This window comes from Mastomys coucha, unplaced genomic scaffold (assembly GCF_008632895.1).
Source record: "Mastomys coucha isolate ucsf_1 unplaced genomic scaffold, UCSF_Mcou_1 pScaffold15, whole genome shotgun sequence".
NCBI lineage: Eukaryota > Metazoa > Chordata > Mammalia > Rodentia > Muridae > Mastomys > Mastomys coucha.
The window spans coordinates 79,520,462-79,540,175 of NW_022196897.1; the positions used below are offsets into that span (position 1 = coordinate 79,520,462).

The following is a 19,714-nucleotide window of genomic DNA, read 5'->3' on the forward strand; positions in this document are numbered from 1 at the left end:
ATGTGTCAGAGCCTCAGTTCTCTGTTCTGTAAAACGAGGGCTCTCCTGTGTATAAAGTTCCCGACTCGCGCAGTGTCCATATGGGAGAAGGGATGGGAAGGGCACTCATTAGGCATCACTGGGTGAGCCTTTATCAAGCAGGACATAGCCTCGCCTCCATTACACGAAAGCTAGCTTCACCAAGGGCTGCCCTGCAGGATCTCCTGGATGGACGGTGTGACGGAAATGTGTCCCTCAGGTGGCAGAGCACTTGTCCGGTGTGTGCAAATGCCCGAGTTCGATCTTCAGGGTGAAAAGGAAAAAAAGAAAAGCCAGAAATGCACATTCTCAATCCAGTGAGAAGGTTCAGCAAGTGAAGGCGCTTGTGGCCAGGCCCTATGTGGTGGGAGGAGAGACCAGATTCCCACAGCGTACCCTCTGACCGCCACACACATCCTCCCAGCCCTCATACACATACTAACAAACAAATTTTAAAAATGTAATACAAAATAAAATGCACTCTCACAGACCATGTCCTGCCTCAGCCACCAGAAACCCCGAAGCAAAGCTCTCCCAAACTTTCTAATGACTGGCATGCCTACCAGCCATACTGTGAGAACTATGGCACCTGTCATGGCCCACCTCCCTCTCCCAAGATGTTCTGCAGGGACTCACTTCCCGGAGCCCTTGTTTCCAGGAGACAGAAAGGAAGAGTCACCGCAGGGACAGGACATTAAATAGTAAAGCGATCCCATGATTAGTTAATGATACCACAGGCTCCATGGGAGGGGGGTCCAAAGTCACACCGAAGAGAGACCAGCCTGCCTCTTGCCGCCTCCTGTCTTTTCCAAACACAACAAGCTCATCGTCACACACTGCCCTTCCTGTGACCTTGAATCCAGAGACCACCAAGCCCCAAAAGCCACCTGGAGGATTTCACTACTCTCTCTGTGGTGGTCAGAAGGGCTGAGAACAGAGGTAAGGTCAAGGTGACTACTTCAGCTCAGAGGTCATTATGAAATATTCAACTGGGGCAGGCAGGGGCTCAACGGGGAGGAGAGTGTCTCCTCTTCTCACTTCCCAGAGCTGGAGCCAAGCTATGGCAAGCCCCTTCTATATCTCAGGAAGCAGGGGCCCAGGCTCACAGGAAGCCACTCTGATGGCACAACCCCAGTCTGAGGGTGTAAACACTTCTTTCGTGGTTTGTTTTTAAAAGCCAAAACACCAAATTGTTCACAGTGGTTATCTCTGAGTAATTATTTCCTTTAAGCATATGGTTCTGTGCACTACAATTTTTTTCCACGAAACCCCTCTTCAGTAATTAGAAAAGTTTTCCATTTTTGTTTTCCATTTGGTTCGATGGAAATAAATTTTTTTTTGTTTTTTTGTTTGTTTTTTGTTTTGTTTTTTTTTTTTTAAGCCACTGTTGTTTTGGGGACGTATAAGTGTTTATGTTGTGCCTGTGTGTGTGCGTGTACGTGTTCACATGTTTATAGGCACACATGTGGAAGCCTGCATTTGAAGTCTGGTGTCTTTCTGGGGTCACTGTCCACTTTACTTACTGAGATGGTTTCTCACTGAGCCTGGTGCTCCTCATTTCCAGCTAGTCTACCTAGACAGCTCACCCCAGGGATTGTGTCTCTGTCTCCAAGTGCTGCTGTGGTTATAAGCAGCTGCCATACCTGCCTAGCTTTTATATGGGTCTTGGGAATCCTTACACTTACAGAGCCCATGCTTTATCCACTGAGCCACCTCTGCAGCCCACGAGGTTGTTTTGTTTTGTTTTTTAAGTCTATGTTATCACCCCCACTCCTTTCTAACATTAGAATAATTACTGGGGTCCTCTCCACACCTGAGTCCAGGCCGGGCTTACTCAATCTGAACACTGACTGAGTCCATAGAGGTTCAAATCCCCAGCTGACCCTTGCCACTCCCAGCAGCCCTAGCAGGCACGTTCCGTCCAGCTCAGGGCTGCCTGGCTCAACTCCTATGTGCCCCCATCACCACACTTACTAGCTTCTGGCTTCATGAGGGTGGGATTTTCCTGCCACTAGGCATTTCCTCACTTGGCCCACCTGGAAGCCAAGGCTGAGAAAGTGCTATAGGCAGGCTGGGTGTGATAAGCCGAGGCAGGTGAGACCAGCCTTGTCTACATAGTAAGTCCCAGGACAGCCAGAGCTATGTAGAGAGACCCTGTCTTAAACAAACAGACAAAAACAAAACAAAACAAAACAACCAAACAACCAATCAATCTGGCTAACACTTGGACTTCGAATCTGGAAGAATCACGGTATAGGGAGCTCCTAGCGGTTCTCTGCTTACTGCTTACAGTGTATGTGCACAAAGCAAAGAACAAGGCAACATGGTATACTGCCTCCTGGCAAAAAATGGGTCTGCTGCTCTATTCTGTGATGATGGTACAGCAGAGAAACTGGGCCTGGGGATCGTTTGGACAGACTACAGGAGAACACACATCCTCCTTGCCCTAGCTAGCATGTGTGTGCGCGAGCACACACACACTCACTCTCTCTCTCTCTCTCTCTCTCTCTCTCTCTCACACACACACACACACACACACACACACACACACACACACACACGAGCTCATGCACGTGCAGAGAAGCCAGGGTTCAGCAAGGTTGACTGTCTACATGACAGAGCATGACTCAAGGCCTAGACACCTACTAACTAGTTCTATGACTTCAAAGACATCCTCTTCTACAGTGAAGCCTCGTCCGTCCCCCTGCAGGCACACTAATCCATCTCCTGAGACAGCCAGCGGGAGATGTTTTGCTCCCCATAGATGTACAACTGCTAACTGTTGTTACTTTCAACACGTGGTGAATATGTATGCACTAAGTGCTTACTACACACCAGAGATGGTGTTGAAGGGCCGAGCATGCGAGCATGCACAGCATGCACGTGTGTGAGAACACATACTCTACTCCCCACTTGTTTCACTGTGCAGGGACCTCTATTGAGTACACACTTCTAGCCTTGCCTCCACCCCCACCCTCTTCACTCCCTGCCCCAGATCCAAGGATTGCTTATCTGATGGGCTCCTCTAGGAGACACACTAGGCTTGCTAGGCCAGGCTCCACAGACTACAGCAGAACACACTTCCTCCTTGCCCTGGCTAGCATGTGTGCGCGTGTGCTCGCTCTCTCTCTCTCTTTCTTTCTCTCTCTCTCACACATACACACACACACACACACACACACACACACACACACACGAGCTCACGCACATGCGGAGAAGCCAGGTGCAGAGCTAGGTTGCCTGCAGAAAGCTGCCATCCAGCTGTTGTCTGCTCTAACTACCTGGTCCTGCAGCCGGGCAGGATCTGGCCAAGTGCCATCTGTGTTCAAACAAATGACTCCAGCAATTCCATAACAGACAGTGTCCACGGCCTTTGCCCAGATCTGAGGCTAGTCCTGCCATAGGCCTACATACCTGTTAAGCTCACTGGGCCCTCACTTGATGCCCTGGGGTAAGCTTAGCCCATCCCCATTCCACAGGTGAGCATGTTGAGGCTTAGACAGCCAATTAAACTGCCCTTGTCAGATGCTGATGACAAGCTCTAGGGACAGTATCTAACTCCTCAGTGGGTCACACCTATACTACCTAAGACACTGTCACATATCTGGTGTTGGTTGCCCACAAAGGCTGTGACCCAGGCACTCCCAGGGAGTTTCCTGGGCCCTGACAAGCTGATACGGACTTCAAACCAACTCCACCCCTCCTCTAAAAGCACAGGACTGATTAACAACCAAAAACTCGATGTGACCTCAAGTTCACATAATCCATTTTTTTTCAAATATGTTTCTTTTATAACACTGTTGTATGAGTGTGTTCCCTTTTCAAATTAAATATCAAAATAATTTGGGCTTCTGGCATAAAGAAGATAAGGAAACTTTAAAAGGCAAAAAATGTCTCTAATCTGCACATTTGGTTATAGTAATACACATATATATTTACTTGGGGGTTTTACTTAGTTATTTATGTGTTTGAATGTTTTGCCTCTATGTATATAAATATACTGTGTGTGTGTCTGATGCCCACAGAAGCCAGAAGATAATGTCAGAATCCCCTGGAACTGGAGTTACAGACAGGTGCAACCTACCTTATGGGTTCTGGGAACCAAATCTAGGTCCTATGAGAGGAGTGGGTGCTCTTAACTACAGAGCTAGCTCTCTAGTCCCTGATTGGTGGTTTTCTTCTTGTTATTGTTACATCTATCTATCCATCCATCCACCCACCCACCCACTCACCCATCCACTGTGTGTTCTTCTACCATGTAGTTCCTGGGGCTTGAACTCATGTTGCCAAGCTTGGAAGTGAGCTCCCTTACAGGCAGAGCCACCTCTGCATCCTATTGCACATATTAAACATATGTTTATCAGCCCTGGGGCCTTGGTGAGGAGTCATAGAGAGCAGCCCCTACCATTCTGTGCCTGTTGCAGAGCCTCCTGGCAGCCGCTGGGAACTGACAATCCCCACCTTCCTCCTGGGCTGGCTTGATATGGGGTAAGGCCTGCACCCAGATGTCCTCTCCCTGGGAAAAGCCCTGATGTGCCCATGTGCCTGGATGACAAAGCCACACACAGCAGCTGCAGGATAACAGTTACCGCTCTGCAGTCTGGGAAGGGCTGCAACTGTCTGAGGTTTCACAACAGGTCTGAAGGACAAGCATGAACCCAGAAGCCTGGACTTGAGGTTCAAAGCAGCCTCAAGGCTCCAGTCTCCCAGGGACTTAAAGCCTGTTTCTTGTCAACAACACTGGCCAGAGCCACACATATGCAGACAGCATGTACGTAGGTGCCCGGGACTGTCAGAACCTTTCACAAACATGAGCTCTTATGTCACTCTGTGTCATTAGGAACTAGTGACAGCTCCACAAAGCCTTCCCACATGACAGTTCCCCCCATACACACTGGGTCAACAGTTCACTGACTGCAGATGTGGAACCCATGGGATGGTTAATCCTAGCTGCCAAGGGGAAGTGATCTAGGTCACCTAGGAGACCAGCCTAGGGTGTAGCTGTGAGGCATTATCTAGACTAGGTTAATCCAGGAGTGAAAATGCACCCAGAGTAGGGAGCACCTACTCAATGGCCTGGGATGTCACTGTACAAAAGGAGAAAGCTAGCTGCTCACAAGCAATCTTCTCTTTGTTTCCCAACTATAGATATAATGTAACTGGCCACCTTAAGCTCCTATCCTCACAGTGGCCCCCCATCATGGTAGACTGTGTCCCTTCAAACTGTGAGCCAAGACACAGCCCTCCCCCCACCCCACGTTGCTGCTTATCAAGTATTCCGTCTTTGCAATGAGAAAATAATGGACGCACTGTGGACAAGGAGAGCCAACTCTGTGGCTGTCCCTTTCACAGGAACTGACACTGGCACTAGGGGGTACAGATGCTTGCCCAACATTGCACTCAGCTGGCAAGCGGTGGCAGTGGCAAGCATCCTGGGGAAGTTTGATTCCACAGTCTCTGACCTTGCCTAGGGTCCCTGCACTCCCCTGGAGGCTTGGAAAGCTTCCAGAGCATATGATGCCTCAAGTTAGGAAATCAGCTGGAGGTCCTCTCCCTGCCCCAGGTTACTCAAGAGTTCCATACCAGAGCTGGGATCTAAACCTAGGCCCAAATGTCCACCCTCCAGCACCCTGTCCAGGGACTGCAGGCCCAGAATTGGGAGCTGCTCCATGGCGGGACTCCTAGCTTAACAAAGGAGAGCTGGGCTGAAGCACAGGCCAAGAGGTTGGATGGGTAACACTTTCCAAACTGCCCAGGTGGCCTGTGGATAATGCCTGGTCTAAGCATCCTGGAGGGTACCTTTGCCTCCCCCTAGCCCAAGACCCCCCCACAGTAACTGCCAGCTGCTTCCAGGAACGTGCCTTTGGCTCAGCAAGGTTCACCAAGGGATACAGAGGTCCCTCACTAGGCTGGGACTGTAGGAAGTCCTTGTTCCCCTCTCTGTAGACTAAAGGCCAGGCTTCATGGAGAAGCAGAAGCCCTGTGTGAAACCATGAAAGCCCAGGCAGCCCGCTTCCCTCCTGGTGGAGGTTCTAGACCCTGCTTCCTCAATGTGTGATCTCTCAAAGGAGTCCCAAGGATCTCACAGGGAGCTGACTCCAACTGAAGTGCCCCCCCCCCAAATCCTTTACTCAATTGGCTATTTCCTGAGTGTCTACCGTAGGCCAAGATACATAAATGGAAGAGGTAGTCCCTGCCCAGGGGACCCTTTTTACCACAAACCAGCAGGACCAAAGGGAAGTTAAGTCATGGGGCGGGGGGGGGGGGGGATCCAGGTAGAAGAGCCCAAAAGCACTAGAAACTTAGAAATGACGAGTGTCATGGACATCTCATGTGTGCATAATGGAGGGGCACAGAAGACAGGGCAGAGGGCACACTGAGGAAATGTCTCTGGTGGGGCTGGAGCAAACCAGCCAGATGCAGACCCTAACCAGAGTTCTCAGACACTGAGCATCTGCCCTGTGCTGGGTATGAAATGCTGTTTCCCATGCAAATGTTTGTGCTATCTTACACCATCCCACAAAGCCGGAACCACCATCACCACCATGTCCCGGACTCACGTCCAGTCTCAGAAACGGTTACAGAGCTAGGAAATGAAACTCCAGAGTGGAATGTTGGGCTACATGCCATACTATGTGCTGGGCCATGTGCCATACTATGTGCTCAAGCTCCATCGGGCAGAATAAAGGGACAGACTAGGAAAGAGCACAATTACTCACACTTAGGGGATTGCTCAGCCCGCTGCTGAGTTCTGGGGGTGCATGTGTGTGTCACCTGAACACCAAGGTTAGCAGCAGAACCAGAAGGGACTCCCAGAGGGAAGAGGGAACTTATCTACGTTCACACAGTGGACAAACACCAGAGCTGGACTTTGTGACAAGACCAGAACGCAGGCCTCTGATCCTCTCAGCTGCTTCTATGTGTCTGTCCTATGTGTCTAACAGGAAACACACTGTGGTGCAGGGGAATCCCGGGAGTGAGTCAGGAGTAAGTCAACTGGACAAATCCCAGCTGGACCCTGCGGGGCAATGGCTTCGGGGTTGACTCCTCTCAGTAAGACAGCAACAGTGGCTGAGAGGAGGAGAGGAACACACCAGATCACTGGGCCCTGTTCACCTTTGGGCTTTCCCTTCTGGTTTCTCAGACTCCGGCTGGCTCTTTCCTGCTGAGATGAAACAGGTCACAACCTCATCCTGTCCCACAGAGGGGTCCAGGCTGAGCAGCCTGGGTTCTACCAACCCTTCCCACCAGCAGCCTCTTGCAGAGCCAAGTCCTGGCTGTTTGATGCTGATTATATCATGGCTACAGCCCAGCTTCCCACAGAGGAAGTGGGCATCATGGTTTAGAGCAGAGGCCTAGGCTAAACTCTTGATAAAGGAGAACCAGCAGGCCTCAGACCCTTTAACTCCAAAACAATGCTCAGGGCTTGGGCTGCCGGGTCAGGTGCCACTCCCCTCCCCAATCTATGAGGATCTGACCCTGTTTGGCCCTCAAGGGAAAACGGGTGGCTCCCTAAGGTGGAGGGAGTTGCCAGCCAGTGGGAACTTCTGCTTCTAAAATAAGGGGTTCTCCTGTATGTCAAACTTCAGAGCAGCCTCAGAGAACCAAAATCTACCCCTTGTGGGACTCTTGTGCCCAAATGACTGATCCTTCTTCATTCCTGCCTTTTCTGGGCTGAGCAGGGAAGCCTGGGTTCTTTTCCTTACCATCCTCATCAGATACTCACTGCTAATTGGCACAGGCTCCCTGACTTGGCTCAGACTCCACATGGGTGAACACAGGGCATTTCTGTCACTCAATAGCATCTGCCTTCCCGTGACTACCACCGACTTAGTGTGGTCACCTCTGAGCCCTTGACGGTGCCCCATGGGCAGGGCAGAGCTGGATTCCACCACTTTTGGCTGTCTGTCATTCCTAACCTGTGGTCTCCTCTCACCAAAAGTCCCTTAGACTTCCTAGGTCCTCTACCCTTGCATATCTAGCACACAGTGTCAAGCTTTGTACCACTCCCCTGCCCTAAAACCTTCAAGACGCCTCACTTCCCAAGACACAAGCCTAAGTTTTTCTCATTGGCACACAGAGCCCTTCTGGAGTTCATCCCTCCTACCATTCTACTTTAATGCTCAGAGAGCCCAGCCTTAGCCAGACCAGTGGTTCTCAAGCTGCAGGCTGTGACCCCTTTGGGGTCAAACCACCCTTTCAGAGGTTGCCCGTGGCCATTGGAAACTACAGATGTTTACATTACAATTAACAATAGCAAAATTGCAGTTGTGAAGTAGCAACAAAAATCATTTAATGGTCGAGGGTCACCACAACATGAGGAATTGCATTAAAAAGTTGCAGACAACTTTAGGAAGTTTGGGAACCACTGAGCTAAACCAGCCATTTCTCAACTCCATCAACAAGCTAACCTTGCCTTTGAGCCTCTTCTGTCAAACAAAAAACAAAAAACAAAAAAACCTTCTGGCCCACCTTTCTAGTCCTTAAGGCTCCAAAGGCTCCTCTCATCCTTTCTTCAAATATCTTGTGTTACATTCCCTGACTCAAGCCCCTTCCCAGAGACTGAGTGACTAAAGGGTATGGCCCATCGTTGTGCCATTGCTTGACATTTCATGTCACAGTATGGGAGTGGTGGTGGAAGGGTCCCATACACGCCAGGCACAGTTGGTATTGAATGTCTCCTTCTCCTAAGGGTGCTGCTTCCTCGCTGTAGCAAATTCTCATCTAAATGCCACCGAAGAGCTGACATCCATGGAGCAGGTGGTGTGTGGGTCAAAGATTAATCAGGACTGAGGAATCCAGGCAGAAAGTCCTGCTCAACTCTAAAACCCATCCCTGCTCCCCACTCTGGTTCTCCAGAGCCTCCTCACAGATTCTGCGCCCCCACCCCCTACACACAGTCTTTTCCATGTGGCCCAGCCTTCAGCCAGGCTTTCCAGAGTACTTTCCAGCTGACTCTAAAGCAGGGGCTCAACTCCCGCCAAAATGCAAGGATTTCCCATGGAGCATCTTCCGTGCCTTCTGTGCCCAGCCCTGCTTACACAAACCATGTGCCCTTCCTACCCGAAACTGAACTTGCTGTGAAACAGTCTGTATCAGCCACTGAAGCCTCACAGACTACTGGGACTTCCCCTGAGCTAGCCCAGGCTGTGAGAGAGCCTCTCCAGGAGGGAGGGCGGGATGGGGAGCCTCACTGCACCTCAGGGTGAGGGTAAGGAAATGCTAGGCCCATGTGAAGATTAAAACCAGGGTTTTTTTGGGTGGGTGGGGGTCGTTTAATTCAATATGCATCATCCCCAAGCAATGTTATGGACTCAGGCCCTCTTTTGTCCAGGTAACATACTTTCTGACCCACAAAAGAACAAGATGACGTTGATGGCTGCTGTCAGTTTCTGACTCTGATGAGGTCAGAGATGGGACAGCTGCAGCTACCCAAAAGCCCTCCAAACCAAGACAAACCCCCAAAATGGGTTTATTTCCCAGAAGGAAGACAGCACACCACCTGCCCATTGACATCGAAGGAGCTTTTAAGTGAGGTTTCCAGGCGCCCAATGTCCTGTCAGGCATGGTACACATACTTTCACTTATTTCTTGCTACTACTGTTAGGCCACTGCTCCGCAGGTTACAGATGAGGAGACTAAGGTTTGGAGGGGGAGTGGTATCCAATTAGGTTGAATCCCAAAGAAGTGGAGCCCCTTCTGCACAAATACCTAATCCCTGGCACAGCAAGAAGGTCTAGGACTTGGCTAGATTCTGAGCAGATTTGTCAGGGTTTCCCCTTCTTCTCCCAATGCACCCCAAAAGAGAGTTGCTGCTTCTGCTATCACTCCATGCGCCTCTTCCAAACCAACTCACCTGGGAAAGTTTGGCTAGCTTTCCACTCTAAGTCCATCCAGTTCAGTGGTGCGCTCAGAACTTGGAAGGAGGAAAAGAATGGGAAACAGCCTTGCTTTGGCGTTCCTACCAATAACCCAGGGCAACTTAAAATCGCTTCTCTCAGTGGCATTTTCGGGAAGTCGCTGAGGTCAAGCTACGCAATCTAAAAGCGAAGTGTGCTCACGCACCACTGTGCCTGTCACCTGTTAGCCCTCACATTCCTCTCGGAAGCTCATCTCAATCAACTTCCTCCTTCTGGAACCCGAGGAGCTCTGGACTAAGGGGAGGGACAGGCCCGGGGCCACAGAGCTGGTATGTGGCGCAGCCAGAACTAGGAGTTCGGAACTCAGACGTGAACGATCTTTCTTAGCCACTAACTGCTCTAGTCTGTAGTTACCTGTTGCCAAGCGGGCCCCAAGCGGAACATGTCCTGCTTGGAAGTCCGGACAAAGCTAAGTTTGCTTCCGATTATCCTGTCCCCTCCCCCAGGCTTCTCTTACCTGCTGCCTGGGTTCTGGCTACGCGCTTTCAATCCCGCGTTTTCAGCTGGCGTCCCAACCCGACTCTGACTGCGCAGCTTGGCTCGATCCCTCCGTTCTACCCCGCCACCCCCTCCCGAAGTCAGTCCAGAAGCTCAACGTCCTTGTCAGGCCACGCCACGCCCCCGAGACCACGCCTCCGGCACGCCCCTTCTCTGCTCCTCTCTGGGCCCTGCGGGAGGTAGCACCAGGCTCCGCCCATCACAGCCTCCTCGTTCAAGCACCAGGCTCCGCCCATCACAGCCTCCTCGTTCAATCAAACGGCCACACTCCTTCGGACAACTCTGGGCTGCCCTTTGCCAACCCTCCAGCTCTGTCTCCCGCCTTGCAGCCTGGCTCCTAGCAGGACCCATTCCGACCCACTACAGTTTAGAGGCAAGGCCACGCACGCGCCTTGCTCCGTCTGCTTTAGGCCTCCAGGAGCCGGCCTGGGACCCCAAATCTCTGCCTCGCCAGTCTCTTCCAGCCTTGTGGAATCTCACCCCCTGCGGTCTCCTTTATCCTTCCCACTTCCAGACCGATGGCGGTCCTCCGAAGCCCTCCCGTTCACCCCTTTGCGCCCATCACTTTCCCCAGGGGCTCACCCCTAGGCCTCCAACTGGGAGGCAACTCCCCGGCTCCGCCTCTCCCAGGGGATTCTCTGCTCCGCCCTGATCCTGTTCCCCTTAGCAACCTGGCTCAGGGCTATAGGCCTGGGGCCCCCGACGTTGGCATTCTAAGGCGGGCGTATCCTGGTGCAACCCGGGAATGGCGTGGGAGCGTTCGCGTTCCAAGACCAGGTCTCCATGTGGAGGCGGCTGGAGCCAAGCACTGTCTGAAAATATTGACAGCTACCAGCGGTTGAACTTTTTTGCTCGAAGACAGGCTGAAAGCCAAGAGCTGTTAAAGCCTTGATCTTCAGTTCCTACCACTCCTGGGCTACTTTCCTTGAGCCCATTTTACAGATGCACAGCCCAAGCTTTAGAGAAGGGAAGTCGTGGGCTAGAGTCTTAACAGCAGAGTCGTTCGTGAACCATTCCAACATCTCGAATCATACTTATGCTTGTCCTAGCTTGTCTGGATTTTGGCCCTTGAAGAAGTGGCCCAGGCCAGCCAACTGTGGTACAGCAGGCTGGTGAGGGTGTGGCAGGAGAAGGCAGAGGGCCTGAGCCCTTCATGGCTGACCTCTTCTTTGAGAAGGTGGGCTACCAAAGATCTCCAGATTGTCTGCACATACCATCCTGCACTTCAGACTGTGGACAAGCCTCAGACAGGTTACCAGGTTAACAACCAGGGCCATTAACCTGTGAGCTGCCAAAGTTCTTTAGCAACACATTATCTCACTGGCATAGCAGAGCAAGCCACTGAGGGGAGGGTATGAATGGGCTTGCTTTGCAGGTTGGGCATTGGATGCAATGGGGCCCAGTGGTTCTCAAAGCTGTTCTCACCCCAGAAGTGTCACCACTCCCTGGGAACTTATTAAGATCATGTTTGGGGTTTGAGGCACCCCAGAAACAACTCAGTGGGAAACTGCAGTGGTTTGTTTTCACAAGGGTCCCAGGTGATTTGGAGCCAGCTTTGAGGCTGAGAGCCACTGTTAGGCATAGGTGAAGTCATTAGGGTAGGCTGAGACTCACTCACAGGACCTAAGTAGACCTGGCAGCTGTGTAGCCCAGGGCAAGAGAAGGTAGTTAGAATGAGCCTTTAAGAAGAGACTCAGGGCTGGTAAGATGGCTCAGCAGTTAAGAACATCGACTGTTCTTCTGAAGTTCCTGAGTTCAAATCCCAGCAACCACATGGTGGCTCACAGCCATCCATAATGAAATCTGATGCCCTCTTCTGGAGTGTCTGAAGACAGCTACATTGTACTTATGTATAATAATAAATTTTAAAAAAAAAGAGAGAGTCTCACAAAACCAAAGCCAAAATAGACAAAAAAAAAAAAAAAAAAAAAAAAAAAAAAAAACAAAAACTAACCTAATAAAATCATATTGTTGGTTTATGAGAGAGAGCAAGAGTGTGAGCGAGAAAGAGCGAGTGAGCAAGAGAGAGAGAGAGAGAGAGAGAGGGAGAGACTAACAGCCTGGCATGGTGGGTCACACCAGTATTCCCAGCACTCAGGAGATAGAGTCTGGAGGATCAGGAGTTTGAGGCCAACTTGTTCTACATGAGAAGAAAACAAAAACAAACAAACAGAAAGACTAGTAACAAAAATATTTTGAGGGTGTGGCCATTGAAAATAACATTTTTATTTACTTTTGGCTTTTGCTTTTTTGAGGAAGGGTCTCATGGAGCCCAGGCTGACCTCTATTTCCTGCTGCTGCTCCATCAACTTGAGTGTGGAGATGAGAAGAGAGAATACTTACCAAGAGCCCAATCTAGTGAGGGGACTAAGCCTGGATGATGCTATAAACTGAAGTTTGGGAGGTAAAGGTGGGAAGATCAGGAGTTCAAGGTCATCCTTGAAAATGGGTTTTCCACCAACGCAATATAGACCAGACTAGACCAGATTAAAATAGGTAATAGGTGGGTTCACCTGTCCCAAGGAAGTGGGCCAGGGAAATCACAACATCCTCCCCTGTCTTAGGCAAGGGATGTTGACGTCAGCTAGGAGCTGGGATTATGCCCATATATGGTCAAAAGCTGAGCTTTTGGGTAGATTGCCAGAAATGCAGAGCTGAGGGATGATGAACTAAATCAGAGTTTTCTCCCAGCAGGTGGGGTTGAGGGAAGGACAGCAGACAGGCCAGGGTGAGCAAGGGTTCCAACCACACATTTAGCGATAGGATGGTCCCAGGTCACTCCAAAACTAGGTAACGAATTAATCAAACGATTTATATATTAAGCTTAGGAAACAAACTAGAGAGATGGCTCATGGGATAGGAGTGCTTGCTGATCTTCCAGAAGCCTGGAGTTTGTCCCCAGGACCTAAGTTGGGAGGCTCAGGGACTCCCTGAAACTCCAGATAAGTTCAAGGAACATTGTGACTGTCCTCCTCAGAGGTCAGCCATTTATTCCATAAGATGCCAAGATCTCACCTTGTTACCTGACACTGTGGATGCTCGTGATACAGGGCCACAGTGAGAGAACAGGGTGCTGCCACTGCCCGCACACTGCCGTGTCCTGGCCTAGTTGCTAGATCTTGACCTCCTCCAACTTTTGCCAATTGGCCTTAAAATACCTTCCTTCCCACCCTTCTCTGAGTCCTCCTTGACCCCCAAGCTAGGATGTCTGCAATGGTGACTCACAGATGGCTTTTGTGTGACTTCTCCTGAGGAGATTCAACAGACATGTCAACTCTCCCTGGACAGGGAACCCACAACAGACCAAAGCATGGACACTACCCAGGTCCAACTTGGTGAACCCATGAGTCTCCAGAGCACAACCCAGACACAGCTAACATCTCCTGGGAACCTGAGCACAAGATGCAATTTCAGAGAGCTCGGCAGGTCAGAGTGTCCTTTCCAAGTGACTTAGCCGGTCTACATCCCTTCCAGGCGTCTTCAGCCTGTTTCTTGGTCTGAGTTTCCTTTGGAGTTAACTTGTCTGAAACTCTTTGTGGCTTTATTGTTTACTCTGGGAGGAAGGAGGTTAATGAATCTGGTCAGTTTCAGGGACTTCTGGAAGCTATTTTGTTTACCTTCCTGCTTAATGAGAGCCCCTGCAAGATGGGATGTTTCAACCTTGGAGGAAAATGGTACAAAACAGGCCAAAGGCCTGGGTCCCATCAACCCCTCCACCACCAAATTGCTCCTCCTATTTAAATCCTGTTAATACCCCTTTCCTGTTCAAACTGCTCCAGATTGGAGACGGAGCGGGGGAGGGGGGGCAGCTTTGGGAAACAGGGAATTAGGTGTGCAGCTTCTGGAATTTCTGCCACACGAAGAGGCACACCATCTTCTGCACTCCTGCTGAGATTTCCCCAGAGGTACTTACAGCCTGAGGTTCTGGTCCTATTGTACAGGCCTCATTTAGCATAAGAAACCCAAGCTTTGAGTACAGTTGTGATGTGCATCCTCTTATGCTGAGCAGTTCACAGACCAGACAACAAAAGGTAACCATCAGCAAGACCATGTTCCAGTTTGGACTTCCTGGATTCTGCAGCTTCATGCAGGAGTAAGAACGTGAGAAGGTCAGCTCAGGTCCATTGCTGGGCCCATCCATGGCTTCTCTTTCTGTCTTCATCTCTATCAGTGTCACAATACAGGACTCAGTCATGAGGACACCCCAACCCATCTGTCCATTGCTCCACACAGCCACTGCCTCCAGGAGTTGAACACCTGTGACAGAGCCAATTATGTAGTGACAGAGGAGTCAGGAGGCTTGGGTTGCCTTTGAGTCTATATTTGGGCCAGCTGGACAGAAACCCCTGGTGTTTCTACACAGAGGCATGGTCAAGATGACCCCGTGGACATGGGTGTCCCTCTGAGTTTAGGTCCTTGTCCCTTAGAACTATGTACAGTGTCTGAGACTGAGACCATAAGGGCTTGGCCTGGGTGGGTATAAAGCCAGCTACTCATTAGCTGAAGTGGATGGATGTCTCAGTAATGTCGACTCCCTTTCTTCTAGTCTTACCTGGGGGCATTTTGCCAGGAAGAGAAACAGACTTTTAGTGAGAGACTCCCATCTGGTGTGAAATCCTTAGGCCATTCCAGAGGCAAAGCCAAGGGAGCTGAAGGAGGCCTAGCTAGAGAGCTTAGCAGAAGATCTCAAATGGCCAATTGGAGGGTGTAGGGTGGTAACTAAACTTTTAAAGAAGTATAGCCATGGGGTTTCCAGGCCTTAGAAGATTCCACTGTCCCCAAGATGGCAGAGGAGCAGAGCAGCAGAAAGCCTGACGTCATGGACATGAGTGTGTATCAGGTTCTCTTCTGTTCCTGGATTCTGTAAAGACCCCCCAAACTTCTGCACAACTCACATGTGAGAGGAAGAGATTATTTGTTTCTCATTGCTATTATATTCACCCATTTTGTATTACTATAACACAATATCCGAGGTCAGAAGATTTATAATGAATTCTGTTTTGAAGCATGTTTTTCATGACATGGTCCACATCTGGTGATATTTATTCTTAACATGGTTTCCACTAGCGCAGGGCATCACAGTGCAGGGCAGGAAATGCACAGTGTGTTGTCTTGGTCAGTGTTCTACTGCCGTGAAGAGACACCACAACCATGGCAGCTCTTAGGAAAGCATTTAATTGGGGCTTACTTTCAGTTTCAGAAGTTTAGTTCATTATCCAAATGGCCCGGAGCATGAAGGCACACAGGAAAACATGATGCTGGAAAAGTAGCCGAGAATTCTATATCCAGGTCCATAGACAGCAGGAGAGACACTGGGACTGGCTTGGACTTTTGAAACATCAAAGGCCACGCCAGTGACACACTTTCCCCAACAAGGCCACACCTCCCAATCCCTCTTAAATAGTGGCACTCCCTGATGACTGAGCATTTAAACCTATGAGCCTATGGGGGCTATGCTTATTCAAGCCACCACAGTACACTTACCTGTGGTCACAATACTTGGGAGGCAGCAGCTGGAGCATCAGGAGGTCAAGGTCAGCCTTCAGAAAGGTGGGAAGGGGAAGAGAGGAAAGAAGGCAGGGAGAGGGGAAGGGATGAGACAGTCACAGTGCCAAGCACAGGCCTCCCTTCCTGTCCCAGAGGCCTCCAGGCAGTTTGGCTTTCTCCTAGCAAGGCTTCTGGTTTCCGAACACTTGGAGGACGAGGTTGAAGCGTGTGATGCCTTGAGATCCAGCCTTGGATCTCATCCCACAGCGGAGATCAGACAGGAGCACTGTGTTCAAGGGAGAAAATGGTTGTGCCTCCTCTGAGAAGACAGAGTTCTAGGGTAGCTGCTGTGAGAAGATGCTGCAGGCTTCAAGTGGGTCTTCAGCAAGATGGGGTGGAATTTCCTTTGACATGAACTGGGACTCTAAATGAAGTTGATTTAAAGCAAGGACAGTCTTTTAGAAATTTCTAGACAGAGGAAGCCCCTCCTGCCCCTTGGCTAGCCGTTTCCTTGGCATTGTAAACTTGGACAGATTCTTTTTTTCAATTGCCCTAATAATGTTCATTCTTAAGATGCCTGCCTCTCATGTGTGGGAACAGAAGTAAAGAAAAGCATTTGTCCAATATCAAGATAATGAAGAAAAGGAAAAGGCCAATGTGGCCAATGTTCTAGCAGCTCACAGCCTATTTCTACCAGTTTTAGCTTCAGAAACTGCGCCCCAAGAAGAGCTTTGCATTGAGCCATATCCAGAGACCCAGATTCTGAGCACCCAACACAGAATAAATGCCCTTCCCCAAAAGATCCACTCTGGACTAGAGAGCCCTGGGAGATGCTGGCCCCAGAGCTCACAGCATACCGCTGTTGCACTTCTGTGCCTGCCCCATATCTGAGCCCATGAGTTCCCATTGGCATCTCCTCCAGTCTGTGGCATTTGGGCCTGCTCAGCTGAGACACTGACTTGGCCTGTGGAACCATAGTGTTCTGACCTCGAAACCCATCCCATCTGTGACCCAGCCAGGACAACAACCTTGTTTCCACTGGAGAACTTGGATGCATTCTAATGGCAGTGATTTTACCAAAGGTCATCCAGACCTGATTTTTCCCACTGTCCCTTGCTACCTCCAGAGGGAAACACCCCACCTTGGCCTAGGTATGTGGCTATTAGCCTTTCCGGGAAAGTGATTGTGGCAACTGTGGTTATACAGGTGACAAGCGACAGAACCTAGCAGCCCTGCTTTCTGTCTGTGCAGGGCTGGAAGCCAGGGGCCTGAGCCGACCAGACAAGGGCTTGACTCCCAGCTCCTGCCGTGCTTTGGTTTTTCATATTACCATTTTTTTCCTTTTAGTTTCTTCTTCTCACATATATTACATCCTGACCACAGTTTCCCCTCCTCCCCCTCCCCCTAGTCTCTTCCCCTTCCACCTTTGCCCAGAAAAGAGCATACCACTCCGGAACATCAACCCAACATGGCACAACAAACTGCAATAAGATCAGGCACGAATTCTCACACAGAGGCTGGTCAAGGCCACACAGTAGGAAGAAGAGGAGTCCCAAAGGCAGGCAGAAGAGCCAGAGAGAGCCCTGTTCCCACTGTTAGGGGTACTACTATAAACCCATAGCATATCTGAGAAAGATCCATGCAGGCTCCCGGATCTCGGCAAGCCCCGTGAGTCCTGGTCAGTTGATTCTGTGGGCCGTGTTTGTGTGGTGTCCTTGATCCCTGTGGCTCCTCCAGACCTTCTTCCCCCTCCTCTGCATGACCCCCAAGCTCTACCTAATGTTTGGCTGTGGGACATCAGTTGCTGGATGAAGTCTCTCTGGTCTCTCTGAGGACAATGATGCTAGGCTCCGGTCCCAGCACATGCTGCAGGCATGACGAACTGTAGGTCAGGGGGCTTGTAGCTGGGTTTGTGTCCTAGTCCCTCCACTTGAGGCCTTGGCTGGTTGTAGATGATAGCCAGTCCTGGCTCCATGTCCCCCGTTACTGGGAGTCTTCTCTAGTGCCACCCTCGTAGATTGTGTGGGGTTTCCATTGTACTAGGTTTCTACCTCACTCCAGAAATGTTGCCCAAGTTCCAGTCATCCCTCCCACTACTCTCTCCCTCCCCGCCCCAACCTGATCCCTCCTGTTCCCATCCCCACCCACTCCCGGTCCACCCTGGAGTATATTCTATTTCCTCTTCTCTGGAAGATGCTAGCATCCCCCACTAATCCCTCATTGTTACTAGTTTCTCTATCTGTGGCTTGTAGCATGATCATCCTTTACAGATAAAATCCACTTGTGAGTGAGTACATACCGTGTTTGTCTTCCCCACCAGGGACTCTTATGCTTAAAAACAACAACAACAACAAAATGATGAGTAGGTCAGGTGATGGTGGGAATCCTTTAATCCCAGCACTTGGGAAGCAGAGGCAGGCAGATTTCTGAGTTCAAGGCCAGCCTGGTCTACAGAGCGAGTTCCAGGACAGCCAAGGCTACACAGAGAGAAAGTCTTGAAAAAACAAACAAACAAACCTCCCCAAAAAACCAACCCCCCAAAACACGAGTGTAAGCATGTCAACTAATTTAACATAGGGATGCTACACTCTACATTTTATGAAGCTTATCCATCATTTGGCCATCTCTGCACTTAGGTCACTAGTCCATCCGTCTTCATTCACAATTTCCAGTCAAAACTGCTTTATTTTCCTTTGCAGGCATCAGTTCGACCCCAAGATGGGAGCTGGGCACTCCAAATATTCATGAATACACCTTAGGAGCTGTGCATTTATTTGTTCTTTTTGTCTGTTGTTTGTCTCAAGACAGGCTTTCTTGTGGAGCTCTGACTGTCTCCCTATGTAAATCAGACTGGCTTCCCAGAAATCCACCTATATCTAGCTTCTAAATGCTATTCTTTTTCTTTTAAAACTTACTTATCCTTTTATTTATTTTGAGACAGACTCACTACATGGACAGAGTGCTGGGATGAAAGGTGTGTGTCTCCATGCCTGGACAAGATTTTATTTAATATGTGTGTGTGTGTGTGTGTGTGTGTGTGTGTGTGTGTGCACGCAGGCTCCCAAGGAAGCCAGAAGAGGGTACCTGATCCCTTGAACTGTAGTTTTAGACAATTGTGAGCTGTTAACGTGGGTGCTGGGAACTGAACCAGGGTCTTCTGCATGAGCAGAACAAGGTTTGAACTCAGTAGAGCATGCGGGAATCGATTCCCACGGCCCTCATGCTCCCTAGTGAGGGCTACTAGGATAGCAAAGCTGAACCGGGAGACTCTTGCTGTGAGGCTTTCTGTGGGCACATGTGAGCGAACAGCTGTTCACCTCAGCTCAGGCACACACAATGGCAGATCAAAGAAACAGATCCAGCCAGGAGTTACTCCAGAGAGCACCAGCTATTCTCCCCCAGCTGCAGCAGCAACAAAAGCCCTTCCCAGCAGGGGTGAAGTCTCCCGAAGGCTGCATCCTGGAGCTTTTAACACACAGGCAATTCTATTGGAGTCTCCTCTTCCTGGCAAAGATACTTTATAACCAGGGGGAGGAAGGGGCCTTTAGCTCCCTGGCCGCTGAGCACCAGGAGCCTTGAACGCTTCCTTAGCTTTCCGAGTCTTCCAGGCCCCCTTCCTCCCCTCAGGAGGGGATGTTTTAGTTCAGAGGAAACAGCTGCACACAAATCCCCTAAACAATCTCGTGTCCAGTCCCCACCCACCCAGAGGTGGATGAGAAGGTGCAGGAGAGGGAGAAGTGGAAAGAGCCCCCAACCCCTGCACCTGAGCTGGGGGTGGAGTGTGCAAAGCA

The 19,714-nt window shown here is 50.2% G+C and overlaps 1 protein-coding gene across 1 annotated transcript in view; it reads right to left on the reverse strand.

The window, feature by feature from the left end:
• The window catches only part of Cd82 (CD82 molecule), a 43,668-nt gene extending 33,111 nt beyond the window's left edge, over window positions 1-10,557 (reverse strand). The window contains exon 1 of the mRNA XM_031371102.1: window positions 10,396-10,557. The gene's annotated coding sequence lies outside the window, so the exon portion shown is untranslated. The remainder of the gene's footprint in view (window positions 1-10,395) is intronic.
• Between the last annotated feature and the right edge of the window lie 9,157 nt (window positions 10,558-19,714).